Raw genomic sequence first — 19666 nt, forward strand, 5'->3', positions numbered from 1 at the left:
AAAATACTTAGGAATAAATCTAACCAGAGACATAAAAGACCTATACAATGAAAACTACAAGACACTACTGCAAGAAACCAAAAGAGACTTGCATAAGGGGAAAAGCATACCTTGCTCATGCATAGGAAGACTCAACATTGTGAAAATGTCAGTTCTACCCAAAGCAATCTACAGATACAACGCAATCACCAATAAATCACCAACTTCATATGGAAAGGGAAGAGGCACCGAATAAGTAAAGCATTACTCAAGAAGAGGAACAAGGTGGGAGGCCTCACACTATCTGATTTTAGAACCTATCATACCGGCATGATAGTCAAAACAGCCTGGTACTGGTACAACAGATACATAGACCAATGGAACAGAATTGAGAATCCAGACATAAATTCATCCGTCTATGAGCAGCTGATATTTGACAAAGGCCTAAAGTCCATTAATTGGGGAAAAGACAGTCTCTTTAACAAATGGTGCTGACATAACTGGCTACCCATCTGCAAGAAACTGAAACAAGACCCATACCTCACACCATGCACAAATACTAACTCAAAATGGATCAAAGACTTAAATACAAAATCGAAAACTATAAAGATCATGAAAGAAAAAATAGGGACAACGCTTGGAGGCCTCATACATGGCATAAACACAATATGAACCATAAGTTACAATGCACAAGCACCAGAAGAGAGACTAGATAACTGGGAGGTCCTAAGAATCAAAGACTTATACTCATTAAAAGACTTCACCAAAAGGGTAAAAAGACAACCTACAGACTGGGAAAAAATTTTGGGCTATGACAAATCTGATCAGTATCTAATCTCTAAAATCTACAAGATACTGCAAAACCTCACCAACAAAAAGCAAATAACCCAATTAAAAAATTGTCAAAGGATATGAACAGGCACTTTGCCAAAGAAGATATTCAGATGGTTAACAGACACATGAAGAAATGCTCACGATCTTAGCCATTAGAGAAATGCAGATCAAAACCACAATGAGATATCATCTCACCCCAACAAGGCTAGCATTAATCTAAAAAAACACAAAATAATAAATGCTGGAGAGGTTGTGGAGAGACTGGAACACTTATACACTGTTGGTGGGAATGCAAAATGGAACAACCACTTTGGAAATTGATTTGGCACTTTCTTAAAAAGCTAGAAATAGAAGTACCATACTATCCAGCTGTCCTGCTCCTTGGAATATATCCTAGAGAAATAAAAGCCGACACATGAATAGATATATGCACACCCATGTTCATTGCAGCACTGTTCACAACAGCAAAAAGATGGAAACAACCTAGGTGCCCATCAACGGATGAATGGATAAACAAATTATGGTATATCCACACAATGGCATGCTATGCAATGATAAAGAACAACAATGAAGCCGTGAAACATCTCATAACATGGAGGAATCTGGAGGGGATTATGCTGAGTGAATTTAGTCAGTCACAGAAGGACAAATATTGTATAAGACCACTATTATAAGAACTCATGAAAAGGTTTGAACACAGAAGAAAACATTCTTTGATGGTTACGAGGGTGGGGAGGGATGGTGAAGGTTATTTACTAACTAGTTAGTAGATAAGAATTATCTTAGGTGAAGGGAAGGACAGCACACACTACAGGGGATGTCAGTGCAACTGGACTAAACCAAAGCTAAGAAGTTTCCTGAATGCAATCAAACACTTTGAGGGACAGAGTAGCAGGAGTAGGGGTCTGGGGACCATGTTTTCAGGGGACATGTAGGTCAATTGGCATAACAAAGCTTATTAAGAAAATGTTCTGCCTCCTACTTTGGTGAGTGGCATCTGGGGTCTTAAAAGCTTGCAAGCGGCCATCTAAGATGTATTAATTGGTCCCAGCCACCTGGAGTAAAGGAGAATGAAGAACACCAAAGACACAAGGAAAGTAGTAGTGCAGGAGACAGAAAGGGCCACATAGACCAGAGACTTCATCAGCCTGAGACCAGAAGAACGAGACGGTGCCCAGCTACCACCAATGACTGCCCTGACAGGGAACACAACGGAGAGTCCCTGATGGAGCAGGGAAAGGTGGGGTGCAGAACTCAAATTCTAGTAAGAAGACCAGACTTTATGGTCTGACTGAGACTGGAGGAACCCCAGAAAGCATGGCCCCCAGACTCTCTGTCAGCCCAGAACTAAAACAATTTCTGAGGCCAACTCTTCAGACAAGGATTTGACTGGACTGTGGGACATAAAGTGATACTCGTGAGGAGCATGCCTCTTAGGTCAAGTAGATACGAGAGACTAAATGGGCAGCTTCTGTCCGGAGCTGAGATGGGAAGGCAGAGAGGGTTAGGAGCTGATTGAATGGACATGGAGAATCAGGGGTGGAAAGGAGGAGTGTGCTGTCACAGTATGGGGAGAGAAATTAGGGTCACATAACAATGTATGTATAAATTTTTGTATGGAAGACTTACTTGAAATATAAACTTCATTTAAACTACAACAATAAAAAAAAAAAGAAGACCAAAATGGGTGTCATAAGATACTCTGAAAGTTGCTCTCGAATGTAGAGTAGCTAAAGTGAACTGAGGAAATGAAGAAGTAAAAGAATTGAACAGGAAATTTCAAAGGTTAGCTAGAGAAGATTAAAAAAAATTGCTGTTGAGTCGATTCGAGTCATAGCGACCCTATAGAACAGAGTAGAACTACCCCATATGGTTTCCAAGGAATAGCTTGCCGATTCAAATTGCCAATCTTTTGGTTAGTTGCCAAGCTCTTAATCACTGCGCCACCAAGGCTCTCCAGAGAAGAGAGAGTAAAGTATTATAATGAAATATGCAAAGACCTGGAATTAGAAAACCAAAAGGGAAGAACACAGTATTTCTCAAGCTGAAAGAACTCAAGAAAAAATTCAAGCCTCAAGTTGCAGTATTGAAAGATTCTACAGGGAGAATATTAAATGATGCAGGAAGCATCAAAAGAAGATGGGAGGAATACACAGAGTCAGGGTACTAAAAAGAATTGTTTGACTTTCAACCATTTCAGGAGGTTGCATATGATCAAAACCGATGGTACTGAAGGAAAAATTCCAAGCTGTACTGAAGGCATTAGCGAAAAACAAGGCTCCAGGAATTGATGGAATACCAATTGAGATATTTCTACAAATGGATGCAGTGCTGGTGGTGCTCACTCATCAATGCCAAGAAATCTGGAGGACAGCTGCCTGGCCAACTGACTAGAAGAGATCCTTATACGTGCATACCCCAAAGAAAAGTGATCCAACAGAATGTGGAAATTACCTAGCAATATATTAATATCACAAGCAGGTAAAATTTTGCTGAAGATCATTCAAAAGTGGTTGCAGCAGTACATTGACAGGAAACTGCCAGAAGTTCAAGCCAGATTCAGAAGAAGATGTGGAATGAAGGGTATTATTGCTGATGCCAAATGGATCTTGGCTGAAAGCAGAGAATACCATAAAGATATTTACCTGTGTTTTATTGACTATGAAAAGGCATTCAGTTGTGTGGATCATGAGAAATTACAGATAACATTGTGAATGGAAATTCCAGAACACTTAATTGTGCTCATGAGGAACTTGTACATAGAATAAGAGGCAGTCATTCAAACAGAACAAGGGGATACAGTGTGCTTTAAAGTCAGGAAAGGTGTGCGTCAGGGTTGCATCCTTTCACCACACTTATTCAATCTGTATGCTGAGCAAATAGTCTGAGAAGCTGGACTGTATGAAGAAGAACGGGGCATCAAGATTGGAGGAAGATTCATTAACAACCTGCGTTATGCAGATGACACAGCCTTGCTTGCTGAAAGTGAAGAGGACTTGAAGCACTGATGAAGATCAAAGATCACAGCCTTCAGTATGGATTACACCACAACATAAAGAAAACAAATATCCTCACAACTGGACCAATAAACAACATCATGATAAATGGAAAAAAGATTGAAGTTATCAGTGATTTCATTTTACTTGGATCCACAATCAATACCCATGGAAGCAGCAGTCAAGAAGTCAAACGATTTCTTATTGCATTGTGCAAATCTGCTGCAAAAGACCTCTTTGATGTGTTTAAAAAAAAAAAAAAAAAAAAGCAAAAATGTTACCTTGAGGACTAAGGTGAGCCAGACCCAAGCCATGGTATTTTAGTCACCTTCTATGCATGTGAAAACTGGACAATGAATAAAGAAGAATGAAGAAGAATTGACGCCTTTGAATTACGGTGTTGGCGAAGGGCACCGTGGACTGCCAGAAGAACAAATAAATCTGTCATAGAAGAAGTGCAGCCATAATGCTTCTTAGAAGTGAGGATGGTGAAATGTCATCTCACGTACTTTGGACATGTTATTAGGAGGGACCAGTCCCTGGAGAAGGACATCATGCTTGGTAAAGTAGAGGGTCAGCAAAAAAGAAGACCCTCACAAGATGGATTGACACAGTGGCTGCAACAATGGCTCAAGCATAACAAGGATAGTGAAGATGGTGCAGGACCAGGCAGTGTTTTGTTCTTTTGTACATTAGAGTTGCTGTAAGTCGGAACTGACTTGACAGCACCTAACAACAACTTCACAGGATAGGAAGGAACCCTTGTCTGTATGTATTTTCTCCAGCACCTAATATACTACAAGCTCATAATAGGCACTCAGTAAATATGCATGGACTTTAATTAAATTGTCAAAAATTAAATAATTTTCCTGAGATCACACAACCAGCAAATGAGAGTTGACACTCACATCCATTCAATTTGACTTGAAATCAACACTTTTCCTAACTGACCACACTACATAAGGTATTATAAAGGACGGTTTAAGAAAAGAAAAAATATATAGTTTTTCTGGGTCTCAGACTGATAGAGTCTCTGGTTTATGTGGCTGTTTATGTCTCTTGGGCTAATATTTTCCTTGTGTCTTTGGTGTTTTTCATTTTCCTTTGCTCTAGTTGGTTTGGGACAAATTGAACCATCTTAGATGGCCGCTCACTAGCTTTTAAGACCCCAGACGCCACTTATCAAAATAGGATGCAGAACATTTTTTTAATAAACTTTGTTATGCCAATTGACTTAGATGTCCCCTGAAAGCATGGTCCGCAGACCCCCGCCCCTGCTACTCTGTCCCTCGAAGTGTTTCGTTGTGTTCAGGAAACTTACTAGCTTTTGGTTTAGTCCAGTTGTGCTGACTTCCCCTGTATTGTGTGTTGTCTTTCCCTTCACCTAAGGTAATTGTTATCTACTATCTAATAAGTGAATACCCCTCTCCCTCTTTCCCCACTCTTGTAACCATCAATGAATGTTTTCTTCTGCGTTTAAACCTTTTCTTCAGTTCTTATAATAGAAGAAATAGATGATGTCCAGCTACCACCAATGACCACCCTGACAGGGAATACAACGGAGAGTCCCTGATGGAGCAGGAGAAAAGTGGGGTACAGAACTCAAATTCTCGTAAGAAGACCAGACTTAATGTTCTGACTGACACTAGAGGGACCCTGGAAGACATAGCCCCCAGACTGTCTGTTAACCCAAGGCTAAAACCATTCCGAAAGCGAACTGTTGAGACGTGGATTAGACGGGACTATAAGACATAAAATGATACTCATGAAGAGAGTGCTTCTTAGCTCAAGTAGATACACGAGACTAAATGGGCAGCTCCTGCCTAGAGGCAAGATGAGAAGCCAAAAAGGGACAGCGGCTGGTTGAATGGACACAGGAAATCTGGGGTGGAAAGTAGTGTGCTGTCACATTATAGGGAGAGCAACTAAGGTCACATAACAATGTGTGTATAAATTTTTGTATAAGAAACGAACTTGAACTGTAAACTTTTACTTAAAGCACAATAAAAAAAGAAATATATCTATCTCTCTAACGTGTTTGAAACCAGAATAAATATTTGAAGAATGACAGAGGATGACTAAATAATAAAAAGAAAATTGTGAACTTGGCAGTAATTTGGACAGCCACAGAAAATAATTTATGCCAAGACATTCCTTTTGGCTCACCATTAGCCTCTGTGTCTTTTCCTTGAAAAACTGCCAAATTTCCATTTCATTTCTGTAGTTTAAAATGAGGAAATTGTTGTTAAACCCATTTAAGCATTCTTATTAAGAAGCCTTGGTGGCGCAGTGGTTAAGAGTTTGGCTGCTAACTGAAAGGTTGCTGGTTTGAACACACTGTCACTCCATGGGAGAAAGACATGGCAGTCTGCTTTGGATAAGATTTACAGCCTTGGAAACCCTATGGGACAGTTCTACTCTGTCCTACAGGGTCACTATGAGCTGGAATCGACTCGAGGGTAGCGAGTTTGGTTTTGGGTTTACTACTAAAGTTTAAAGTTTTTGTATAATTTGCTACATTTAAAAAACTCATATAGTTTATTTTGAAAATCCGGCATTGAATATTACTTGCATTTTCTAGAGAAGCTATTTCCTTTATATTATTTTACTTTCTTAAAAAGTTAACTAACATGGTAGGAAGACCACGTGGGCATTGGTAAGGAAAGACCCCTTTCCTTGATTCAGCTTCAGCTTCAGCTTCTGAAATTGTTCATATTTTGGCAGAGTATAGAGACCAAAGAGATCCCCCTACCATATAAGAATCAAAGATACATATTTAGTAATTCTGTAAGTAATCCTGGCCTCGTTGTTGTTAGTTGCCATCGAGTCAACTCCAGCTCATGACAGCCTCGTGTATAACAGATGAAATGTTGCCCGGTCCTGATCCATCTTCATGATCTTTGTTATCTTTAAGTCCATTTCTGGCATAGGTTATAGAATTTTAGATTTAGAAAGGAACCCAGATATGATCAATATCCTCAATTCACAGAGGAGTGTTTGTTGTTGTTAGGTGCTGTCAAGTCAGTTCCAACTCATAGCGACCCTACGTACCACAGAACGAAACAATGCCTAGTCCTGTGCCACACTCATAATCATTATGCTTGAGCCCATTGTTGCAGCCACTGTGTCAGTCCATCTCGTTGAGGGTCTTCATCTTTTTTGCTGACCCTGTATTTTACCAACCATGATATCCTTCCCCAGGGACTGATCCCTCCTGATAACATGTCCAAAGTATGTAAGACATAGTCTCACCATCCTTGCTTCTAAGGAGCATTCTGGTTGTACTTCTTCCAAAACAGATTTGTTCGTTCTTTTGGTAGTCCATGGTATATTCAATATTCTTCGCCAACACCACAATTCAAAGGCATAAGTTCTTCCATCTTCCTTATTCATTGTCCAGCTTTCGCATGCACATGATGCGATTGAAAATGCCATGGCTTGGGTCAGGTGCACCTTAGTCTTCAAGGTTACATCTTTGCTTTTCAACACTTTAAAGAGGTCTTTTGCAGCAGATTTGCCCAATGCAATGCATCTTTTGATTTCTTGACTGCTGCTTCTATAGGTGTTGATTGTGGATCCAAGTAAAATGAAATCCTTGACAACGTCAATCTTTTCTCTGTTTATCATGATGTTGGGTACTGGTCCAGTTATGAGGATTTTTGTCTTCTTTTTGTTGAGGTGTAATCCATACTGAAGGCTGTAGTCTTTGATCTTCATTAATAAGTGCTTCAAGCCCTCTTTGCTTTCAGCGAGAAAGGTTGTTTCAGCTGCATAAAGCAGGTTAATGATTCTTCCTCCAAACCTGATGCCCTGTTCTTCTTCATATAGTCCAGCTTCTCAGATTATTTGCTTAACATACAGATTGAATAGATATGGTGAAAGGATGCAACCCTGATGCACATGTTTCCTGACTTTAAAACACGCATTATCCCCTTGTTCTGTCCGAACAACCACCTCTTGCTCTATGTACAGGTTCCTCGTGAGCACAATTAAGTGTTCTGGAATTCCCATTCTTTGCAATGCTGTCCATAAGTTGTTATGATCCACACAGTCGAATGCCTTTGAATAGTCAATAAAACACAGGTAAACATCTTTCTGGTATTCTCTGCTTTCAGCTAAGATCCATCTGACATCAGCAATGATATCCCTGGTTCCACATCCTCTTCTGAATCTGGCCTGAGTTTCTGGTAGTTCCCTGTCAATTTACTACTGTAGCCACTTTTGAATGATCTTCAGCAAAATTTTACTTGCCTGTGATATTAATGATATTTTTTGATAATTTCCGCATTTGGTTGGATCACCTTTCTTGGGAATAGGCATAAATATGAATCTCTTCCAAGCAGTTGGCCAGGTAGCTGTCTTCCAAATTTCTTGGCATAGAAGAGTGAGCACTTCTAGAGCTGCATCCATTCGTTGAAACATCTCAGTTGATATTCCGCTGATTACTGGAGCCTTGTTTTTCACTAATGCCTTCAGTGCAGCTTGGACTTCTTCCTTCAGTATCATCGGTTCCTGATCATATGCTACCTCTTGAAATGGTTGAATGTCGACCAATTATTTTTGGTATAGTAGCTCTGTGTATTCCTTCCATCTTCTTTTGGTGCTTCCTGTGTCATTTAATATTTTCCCATAGAATCCTTCACTATTGCAACTCCAGGCTTGAATTTTTTCTTCAGTTCTTTCAGCCTGAGAAATACCAAGCATGTTCTTCCTTTTTGGTTTTCTATCTCCAGCTCTTTGTACATGTCATTATAATACTTTGTCTTCTCGAGCCTTCCCTTTGAAATATTCTGTTCAGTTCTTTTACTTCATCATTTCTTCCTTTTGCTTTAGCTACTCGATGTCCAAGAGCAAGTTTCAGAGTCTCTGCTGACATCCATTTTGGTCTTTTCTTTCTTTCCTGTCTTTTTAATGACCTCTTGCTTTCTTCATGTATGATGTCTTTGATGTCGTTCCACAACATGTCTGGTCTTTTGTCATTAGTGTTCAACGTGTCAAATCTGTTCTTGAGATGGTCTCTAAATTCAGGTAGGATATACTCAAGGTCGTACTTCGGCTCTCGTGGACTTGTTCTAATTTTCTTCAGTTTCAACTTGAACTTGCATGTGAGCAGTTGATGGTCTGTTCCGCAGTCGGCCCCTGGCCTTCTTCTGACTGATGATACTGTGCTTTTCCATCATCTCTTTCCACAGATGTAGTCGATTTGATTCCTGTGTATTCCATCTGGTGAGGTCCATGTATATAGTCACCATTTATGTTGGTGAAAAGAGGTATTTGCAATGAAGTCATTAGTCTTGCAAAATTCTATCATGTGGTCTCTGGTGACATTTATATCACCAAGGCCATGTTTTCCAACTACTGATCCTTCTTTGTTTCCAACTTTCACATTCCAATCACCAGTAATTATCAATGCATCCTGACTGCATGCTCGATCAGTTTCAGACTGCAGAAACTGGTAAAAATCTTCAATTTCTTCATCTTTGGCCTTAGCGGTTGGTGCGTAAATTTGAACAATAGTCATATTAATTGGTCTTACTTGTAGGCGTATGGATATTATCCTATCACTGATAGCATTGTACTTCAGGATAGATCTTGAAATGTTCTTTTTGATGATGAATGCAACGCCATTCCTCTTTGTGTTGTCATTCCTGGCGTAGTAGACCATATGATTTGCTGATTCAGAATGGTAATACCAGCCCATTTCAGCTCACTAATGCCTAGGATATTGATGTTTATGGGTTCCATTTCATTTTTGATGATTTCCAATTTTCCTAGATTCATACTTTGTAGATTCCACGTTCTGATTATTAATGAATGTTTGTAGATGTTTCTTCTCATTTTGAGTTGGGCCACATCAGCAAACGAAGGTCTGGAAAGCTTCATTCCATCTCTGTGATTAAGGTCGACTCTACTTTGAGGAGGCAGCTTTTCCCTAGTCCTCTTCTGAGTGCCTTCCAACCTGAGGGGCACATGTTCAGCACTATATCAGACAATGTTCTGCTATTATTCATAAGTTTTTCACTGGCTAATTCTTTTCAGAAGTAGACTTACCAGGTCCTTCTTCCTAGTCTGTCTTAGTCTGGAAGCTCAGCAGAAACCTGTCCACCATGGGTGACCCTGCTGGTGTCTGAATACTGGTGGCATAGCTTCCAACATCACAGCAACACGCAAGCCCCCACATTACAACAAACTGACAGACACATAAGGGAAGAGGGTTTAGAGAGGGTTTAAGTGGTTTTCCTACACAGCTACCTGACTAGTGGCAAACCTGAAACCAAGAAAAGCAACTTTAGCCGTAGATATAGGAAATGTTTAATATGTTAAGAAAATACAAATCTTTCCTGTTAAATTTAAAAATACTAATAAAATGGAAGCATTTCTAGAAAAATAATAAAAAAAAAAAAAGCCACAAAAAGAAGTAAAAAGCTAAGCAGATCTTATGTATGGGAGAAATTGGAGAAGTTATCTAAGGATTTCTTTCAAAAACAAGAGCCTAAGATGGTTCTTTAATTTTTGAAAAAAGAGCTAAGCATATTCTGTACAAACCGTTCTAGAGTTTAGAAAAAAGAAGGAACTCTTTCCTGTCATTTTCCAAGCTAGGCCAACCTTGATTTAAAAAAAACCTGACAAACAAACACCAAAAAAGAAAACTGTGGGACAATTTCAGTCACAAAATACTAAGAAATAAATGCTAGCTATATATTAAAGGAATTATATACCATGACCAGGTAAGCCTTATATAAACAGTGATGATTAATATTAGAAAATACGTTACTATAATTTATCACCTCAATAAGCCAAAGAAAACACTAAATACAGTCAAATCCATTCCTGATTTTATAAAATCTCTTAATAAACTAGGAATTGAAAGAGATGCCCCTAACATGATAAAGAGTATTTACCACAATCCAGCAGCCAAAAGCATACTTAATACTGAAGCCCTACAGGCATTACCATTGAAATCAAGAACAAAAAAATCGTAACTAATAACACTACTGTAATTTAGCATTTTTCTGAAAGTTTGACACATGCAACAAGGCAATTTGTTAAATAAGAAAAGAAATAAAAGGCAGACAAGTTTTTATTCTTGATCCACAAAATTTTTTTTGCTAATTACAGAAAAGTATTAGGGTTAAGAGAGAGCAACAAAAGAAAAAACAGATAAATTGGATTTCATCAAAATTAAAAACTTTTGTGCATCAAAAATCAAGAAAGTAATGAGACAACCTGCAAAATAGGAGAAAATTTTGGGGAAATACATATTCGATAAGGATCCCTGGTGGTGCATTGGTTGCACTTAGCTGCTAACCAGAAGTTTGGCAGTTTGAACCCACCCAGTAGCTCCATGGGAGAAAGAACTGGTGATCTGCTCCGATAAAGATTATAGGCTAGAAAATCCTGTCGGGCAGTTCTACTCTGTCACATGATGAGCTATAAGTCAAAATTGAATCAACAGCACCTAACAAAAATAACAACATGTATCTGATAAGTGTTTAATATGCAGAATGTATAAAGAATTTCTACAACTCCACAACAAAAAGACAACCCAATTAAAAAATGGGCAAAGGACTTGAACAGACATTTCTCCAAAGAAAATACACAAATGGCCAATAAACACATGAAAAGATACCCAACAGCATCAGTCATCAAGGAAATGTAAATCAAAACCACCATGAAATACCACTTCTTACACAGTAGAATGGCTATTATAAGAAAAACAGAAAATAAAAACTGTTGGAGAGGATGTGGAGAATTTGGAACCTTTGTCCATTGTGGTAGAAATGAAAAACGGTACAGTTGCTGTGGAAAAGTATGGCAGTTTCACAAAAAGTTACACATAGAATTACCATATGACCCAGCAATTCCACTCCTAGGTAGATACCACAAAAACCTGAAAGCAGGGACTCAAACAGATAGTTGTAAACCAGTGCTAATTTCAGCATTATTCATGATAGCCAAAAGGTGGAGACAACCCAAATGTCCATCAACAGATGAATGAATAAACAAAATGTAGTACTGTATTTATACAATGGAATATTACTCAGCTATAAAGAAAAATGAAGTTCTGATACATGCTACTGTATGGATCAACCTTGAAAACATTATGCTAAGTGAAATAAGTGACACATAAAAGGACAAAAATTGTATGATAGCACTTGTAAAAATGGCATGGAAACATCTGACCTCCTCTAACTGCACAAGGGGAAGGAGAGAGAATCACCATCAGCATCAGCCCAAGGCTGATCCCTATGAGGTGGAGGTCAAACATACCTCCTACCTCCAATCGTTTTACCAATTCTGACACTACCTGTTCCTCTCTATTTCTCTGCTGGTTCAATAATTTGTTACAACAGCCACACAGAACTCACAGACAATACTCAAGATTTTGGGGTTTATTAGGGAAGTAACAAGTTGCAATTCAGGTTCAGGAATACTCAGGATACAGTTCTTTGATTGGGACAGTCTCTTCTCAGCCGTACCCTCAGGCAGGACTCTCTCTGGCCCTCAGCTAATTGGGTAGGCCTCTGTCCTGCTCAGGCCAAGTGTTACAAAACTCTTTATCTCTGCTGATAAGTGCCCAGAGGCCCCTTACTCCTCCAGGAAGCCTCCCGCTGGAAGGCACTCAGCTCTTTTACTCTTTGGGTTAGCAAGCCTACTGTAATCACCTTGCTCCATGGTCCGGGAAGTCCACTGAGCTGTATGGTGCCCATCTCCTGGTTCTGCTGTCACCATTTCTCTGCCACTGCTTCTCGACATCTCACTCCATCTTCAGTGTTGTAGTGCTCTCTCTCTCCTGGGTCTAGGAAGTTCTCAGCACAGGAATCCCAGATCCAAAGGATGTGCTCCACTCCCTTCTCTTCTTCATGGTGATTAGTGAGGTCCCCACTAGCAGACAATTTGAGTAAAAATTATTTGCAAGTAATTTTAGTGTTGTCTTATAAAATTCCATTGCTGTCGAGTAGATTCTGACTCATAGTGACCCTATAGGACAGCGTAGAACTGCCTCATAGGGTTTCCAAGGAGAAAATTTCCAAGGTGGATACGAACTGCTGAACTTTTGGTTTGCAGCCAAGCTCTTAACCACTGTGCTCCTTATAAAATCCAGAAGAATTAAATAAAAATATGCTAAAACAAATAAGTTTGTAATACAGTGCATATAATATGGTGCTCACTTGTTTATGCAAAGAAATTTGGAAGACAGCTACCTAGCCAACCAACTGGAAGATATCCATTTTTGTACCCATACCAAAGAAAGGTGATCCAACAAAATGCAGAAATTATCAAACAATATCATGCAGCCAGTTTTGAATGATCTTCAGCAAAATTTTGCTTGCGTGTGATATTAATGATATTAATTCACACACAAGTAAAATTTTGCTGAAGATCAGTCAAAGTGGTTGCAGCAGTACATCAACAGGGAATTGTCAGAAGTTCAAGCTGGATTCAGAAGAGGACATGGAACGAGAGATATCATTGCTTTTGTCAGATGGCTCATGGTTGAAAGCAGAGAATACCAGAAAGACATTTACTTGTGTTTTATTGACTTTGCAAAGGCATTCCACTGTGTGGATCATAACAAATTATGAATAACGTTGGAATTCCAGAACACTTAATTGCGCTCATGAGGAATCTGTACTTAGACCAAGAGGAAGTTGTTGGAACAGAACAAGGGGACACTGTATGCTTTAAAGTCAGAAAACGTGTGCGTCAGGGTTGTATCCTTTCAACATACTTATTCAATCTATGCTGAGCAAATAATCCAAGAAGCTCAGCTATATGAAGAAGGCAGCATCAGGACTGGAGGAAGACTCATTAACAACCTGCAATATGCAGATGACACAACCTTGCTTACTGAAAGTGAAGAGGACTTGAAGCACTTATTGATGAAGATCAAAGACCACAGCCTTCAGTATGGATTACACCTCAACATAAAGAAAACAGAAATCCTCACAATAAGCAACATCATGATAAATGGAGAAAAGATTGAAGCTGTCAAGGATTTCGTTTTACTTGGATCCATAATCAACACCCATGGAAGCAGCAGTCAAGAAATCAAAAAACACATTGCATTGGTCAAATCTACTGCAAAAGATCTCTTTAAAGTGTTAGAAAGCAAAGATGTCACTTTAAGGACTAAGGTAAGTCTGACCCAAGCCATGGTGTTTTCAGTTGCCTCTTATGCATGTGAAAGCTGGACAATAACTAAGGAAGACTGAAGAAGAATTGATGCTTTTGAATTATGGTGTTGGCAAAGAATATTGGTATTATGGACTGCCAGAAGAAAGAACAAATCTGTCTTGGAAGAAATACATCCAGAATGCTCCTTAGAAGCAAGCATGGCGAGAAGCAGGAGGGGCCAGTCCCTGGAGAAGGCCATTGTGCTTGGTAAGGTAGGTCAGTGATAAAGAGGAAGACCTTCAATGAGATGGATTGATACAGTGGCTGCAACAATGAGCTGAAACATAACAATGATTGTGAGGATGGTGCAGGACTGGGCAGTGTTTCCTTCTTTTGTATATAGGGTCACTATGAGTCAGAAATGACTTGATAGCACCTGGCAACAACATGGTGAGTAACAAAACAAAGTTTCAAAAATCAGTGTTTGCTATATACCAATTAGAAAATGGTAAGAAAAATCACTTTTCATATTGCAATAAGTCTGCATATTACTAAGAACTTGTCAATCTGAAGAAATTTACTGACAGTCCTAATATGAATACTGAATTTAAAAGGATATACCATAAACTGGATGAAAAGATTTAATGTTAACTTTAAAACTAACAAAGCAGAATAATAATAATAGGGAAAAGTTGTCCTAGCAGGTATCAAACCAGTCTATAAAGCTAGAGTAGTACAAACCATATGGCACATAAATACCAAATAGACTAATGGAACAAAGAGATTTCAGACACCATTCGTGGGAATATATTTGATAAATTCAGTATATTTCTAATTGTACACTTTTCTGAAGGTGTTATAAATGTTCTAAAAATAAATCAAAACCTTAACAAAAGAACTTGTTTGTTGAGAAAAGGTACTAAACTCAAACATATTCTATTAATTTAAATATCATTTTCAGATAGTAACCAGTATTTCAACATACAATGGGATAACTCTGGTGATTAAATAAGGATTGGATATTTTGTATTTAATCATGTTTTAATATAAGTTATTTGGTGCTTTTATCATACAAATATACCAATACATTTGAATGATGGTTAATGGGGGGAACATTACTTTTTTGAAAAGAGTGCATCTGTTTGAGTCTAAAGAAATTACTATGCTTTCAGTTATTAAGAATTCTGCTTGGACAGGAGAAACCCCAAGAGTACGGCCCCTGGACTCCCTTTTTACTCAGTACTGAGGTTTAAGTCACTCCTGAAGCTGACCCATCAGCCAAAGATTAGACAGACCCATAATACACAATGAGATTAAGTGAGCACACCAGCCCAGGGGCAAGGATGAGAAGGCAGGAGGGGACAGGAAAGTTGGTAACGGAGAACCCAAGGTCGAGAAGGGGAGAGTGTTGATATGTAGGGGTGGCAACCAATGTCACAAAACATTATGTGTATTAATAGTTTAATGAGAAACTAACTGGCTCTGTAAACCTTCATCTAAAACACAATTTAAAAAAATTTAAAGAATTCCAGTTGGGAAAATGATGAGCCAAAATAAGATTTATTATAACACTGCCTGCATTTTTATACATTGTATATTTTCACTTATAGTTTTTTAATTAAATGGCATTTTGGACCATTCCTAGGACTATTTGTAGTGTCTGAGTAGAGCTATTCATATTTATCAGAAAACAAGTTTTCTATCAAATGAGTGATCTTCAGGGAATTTTGTGTATTTATAACTACAGTTGTATTATAGGCATGTTTTGTGTCTGGGAAAGAATATATTTTTTACTTTGTTCTGAAAGTTAATTAGAAGATATGATTCAGTTGAAATTAAATTTGCTTCTATTGCAAAATATTGGGAAATAGCAATTTCATTCAACAAAGTACACCCAGAAGTGGTTTCCATACATATTTCTAGAGTCTCACATATTCCTAATCTTCACAGTTTAGAGAACTACCTTGACCAGTCTTTATCCTTTCTTGTGTTGAATATGAAAATTGAATGTCCAGTCTTCTGCACAAGTCATAAGAAAGAAAAGTCAAAAATCTCTCAAAATATTGAAGTTACTAGGGAAAGAGAAATGAGAAGTGAGTCTCTTTGTGGGTATTAGAAAATAGGTAAGGCAAGCATTGACTATTCCTAGAATCTGCCTTTTAACAATATGTATTTACTTTAGGCTTTCTGATAATTTCTAAGAATCCCCTGTCTGCAGTTCAACTACCAGGATCACTGTAAAATTGAGAGGAAGTTTTCTACAGATCTTTTCACAGAAGAAGAAATTTATCTCACTGACCTATAGCAAAGTTTTAGAATATAGTCAGATAAAAAAATTGAAATAGTTATTCATGAAATCATTCTTCCTGTTTCTAAGGGAAAGAAAATTTTACGAACTAGAACAGTTTACATTTGATGCCTCAAATTGACACCAACATCCCAGAAAAAAATGAAAAATTATTAGCAAACTACCAGAAGTGACTGAAAAAGAAAAAACCTGATGCAAGCAAAGAAGAACTATTAAAATAATTAAAGATAAAGAAATTTGTGTTTGAATTTATTTTATAATGGCTATCAAATGCTGGTGTGAAATTATGAAAGCATAATAAGGTTTAAAGTGTTTAGAATCACCATTATACAATACAAAAGGTCCCTGGGTGATGCAAACGGCTTGCACTCAATTGCTAACCTAATGGTTGACAGTTTGAACCCACCCAACAGGACCGTGGAAGAAAGGCCTGACGATCTGCTTCCATAGTGATTACAGCCAAGAAAACCCTATGGAGCAGTTCTACTCTGTAACACATGGGGTCGCTGTGATTCAGATTTGACTCTACAAAAACTAACAATATATAATACAAACTAAAATGCAAAATGGCTTACTATGCACTATTTATCTCCCAAGGCTTGTGAAAACTGAAGTAGTAACAATTATTAAACTATTAATAAAAATATATATACTAAGCACTTACAGTAGCAATGTGCTGTGTATAATGGATCTTGGTGTTTCAGGGGCCAGTCAGTCATTGAATATTTGGTGGTTAGACTGAAAACTCTTCCAGGCTCTACCAATTACCCAATTCCAGAGCCACTTCCACATTTATAGGTATTTGTTATAGCAGCACCTCAGTCTCAATGCCAAAATCTGTACTTGTTTTCTAGGGCTAACGTAGCCAAGTACCACAAACTCAGTGTCTTAAAACAATAGGAATTTATTCTCTCACAGTTCTGGAGTCCAGAAGTCTGAAACCAAGTTTTTGGCAGGTCCATGCACTCTGAAGGCTCTAAGGCAAGATCCTTCCTTGCATCCTCTAGTTGCTGGTGTCTGCCAGTAATCCTTGGTGTTCCTTGACTTGTAGATGGCACCACTTCAATATCTGCTTCTCTCTTCACAAGGCCATCTTCCCTGTGTCTCTGTGTGTCCAAATTTCCCTCATTTTTTAAGGATATCAGTCGTTGGATTAGGACCCACCCTAATCCAGTATGACCTCATCTCAACTTGATTACATCTACCAAGATCCTATTTCCAAATAACATCACATTCACAGGTACCCAGGATTAGGGCTTGCACGTATTTTTGTGGAGTCACAATACAACCCAGAACAGGATCCTAATATAAATTATTCTAAATTTATTTAACAATGAACACTTGACCTCAATTAAATTGTGCATCTTTTAAATTCTTAGAATCGTGAAACTCATATAGGGCTTTGACATGGGTACCACAACTCAAAAGGGCATTTTATTGAAAATATTGTTGCAAATCTGCTGTAGAAGTCTTTAAAGTGTTAAAAAGCAAAGATGTCACCTTGAGGATTAAGGGGTATCTAACCCAAGCCATGGTATTTCCAGTCACCTCATATGCATACGAAAGCTGGACAATGAATAAGGAAGACCCAAGAAAAATTGATGCATTTGGATTATAGTGTTAGCTAAGAATATTGAATATACCATGGACTGCTAGAAAAACAAATGAATCTGTCTTGGAAGAAGTACAGCCAGAATGCTCCTTAGAGGTGAAGATGGTGAGACTTCGTCTCACATACTTTGGACATGTTATTAGGAAGGCTCAGTCCCCTGGAGAATGACATCATGCTTGGTAAAGCAGAGGGTCAGCGAAAAAGAGGAAGACCTTCAACAAGATGGATTGACACAGTGGCTGCAACAATTGGCTCAAGCATAACAACAATTGTGAGGATGGTGCAGGACTAGGCAGTGTTTTTTTCTGTTGTACATGGAGTCACTATGAGTCAGAACCAACTCAATGGCACCTAACAACAGCAAAGTACGGGTCAAGGGCTGTAACACTGAGCTGATGACAATGAACATTGAGAGAGACAGCAGCAGAACTGATGGGCAGGCCCAAAGTAGCCTAGTGGTAGAGAAGGCCGGCACAGCACAATTGATGGGAGCTGTTTGGACTCCGGGCAGCCCAGTGGGAGCCAGAGGCAGCAGTGGCATGAACCCAGGACCTAACCTAAGGTGGCAGCACATCTGCTGACTCCTGAGCCACGGCATGCCCACGTAGTGAGAAGAAAATGCACATGGGTAATTTGGGAAGATTAAGCAGGTCCTTTTTTGGGTATAAGTGGATTCCTCTCCTACAGTGCTAACTGGGTTGGGGTACTTGTAGGGAGAGAGGGAACCAGTTCACTTCAAATCCCTCTATTATCTCTGTACTGTAAATTCACGTCACTATATAAAATGTCCCTGAATGTCTTTGTTTCATCTCCCCCACCCTTTTTTTAAAATCCTCTTTTCCCTCTATCCTGAAAAAAGAGGGAAGATCAAAGTTTAGTTTCTTGAATTAAGGACCTTTGAGACAGTGGAAAGGGGATGGCAGGTAGGCAATCATATACATGGGTATGGAGCTCAGAAGAGAGAATCTAAGCAGCAGATAAAAATGTGAGTCTTCTGCACAGAGATGGTAGTGGGAGCCTAGGTTGTTACTCTGGAGTGATCACAAGACAGGGCCTAGGACTGAGCTTTGAGGGTGCCAGCATTCAAAGGCTCGGGAGAGAACGATGAGGCTGAGAAAGTGGGTACAGAAGTAGGAGGAAATCTCAAAGAGCTCGGTATCAAGGAAACCAAGGGAGGACACTGTTCCGAGGAGGCAGGGGCAAGAGTGCTGAATGCTGCTGAGGGTTCAAAAAGAATGAGATTTGGAAAATGTTCAGAAGATTTAATAACATGGATGTCATGGTGCCCTCCAGAATTATGTCTTCTATCCTGTCTGGCAACTGTTCATTGTTGTAAACTAACTGCCTGACATCAGGCACCTTGAATAGAACTCTACATTCTCCTATATTGCTTTTCACTTAAGAAGTGAACTGAAATGATGTACTTAAAGCCTTAAAAAAGGTATTTAGGGTACTTTTAGGGTAATGGAACTATTCAATATCCTGATTGTGATGGTGGTCACACAAATCTATACATGTGTTAAAACTCACAGAACTGTAAACCCATTGCCAGCAAGTCAATTCCAACACATAGCGACTCTATAGGACAGAGCAGAACTGCCCTATAGGCTTTCCAAGGCTGTAATCTTTATGGAAACAGACTGCCAAATCTTTCTCTGGCCGAGCGGCTGGTGGGTTCAAACCACTGAACTTTCAGTTAGCAGCTGAGCACTTAACCACTACACCACCAGGGCTCCTTCATAGATCTGTATGCCCCACAAAAGGTCAATTTCATTGTATTTTAAAATCTTTTAAATAACTTAAAAGTGTTACATTTAA

General features: G+C 38.8%; 1 protein-coding gene across 1 annotated transcript in view; it reads left to right on the forward strand.

Moving 5' to 3' along the window:
* SGCG (sarcoglycan gamma) overlaps positions 1 to 19666 on the forward strand; it is a 134746-nt gene that overhangs the window by 26072 nt on the left and 89008 nt on the right. The gene's annotated exons all lie outside the window — the stretch shown is intronic.

Source organism: Trichechus manatus, unplaced genomic scaffold (assembly GCF_000243295.1).
Source record: "Trichechus manatus latirostris isolate Lorelei unplaced genomic scaffold, TriManLat1.0 scaffold00168, whole genome shotgun sequence".
In the NCBI taxonomy this organism is placed as follows: Eukaryota; Metazoa; Chordata; class Mammalia; order Sirenia; family Trichechidae; genus Trichechus; species Trichechus manatus.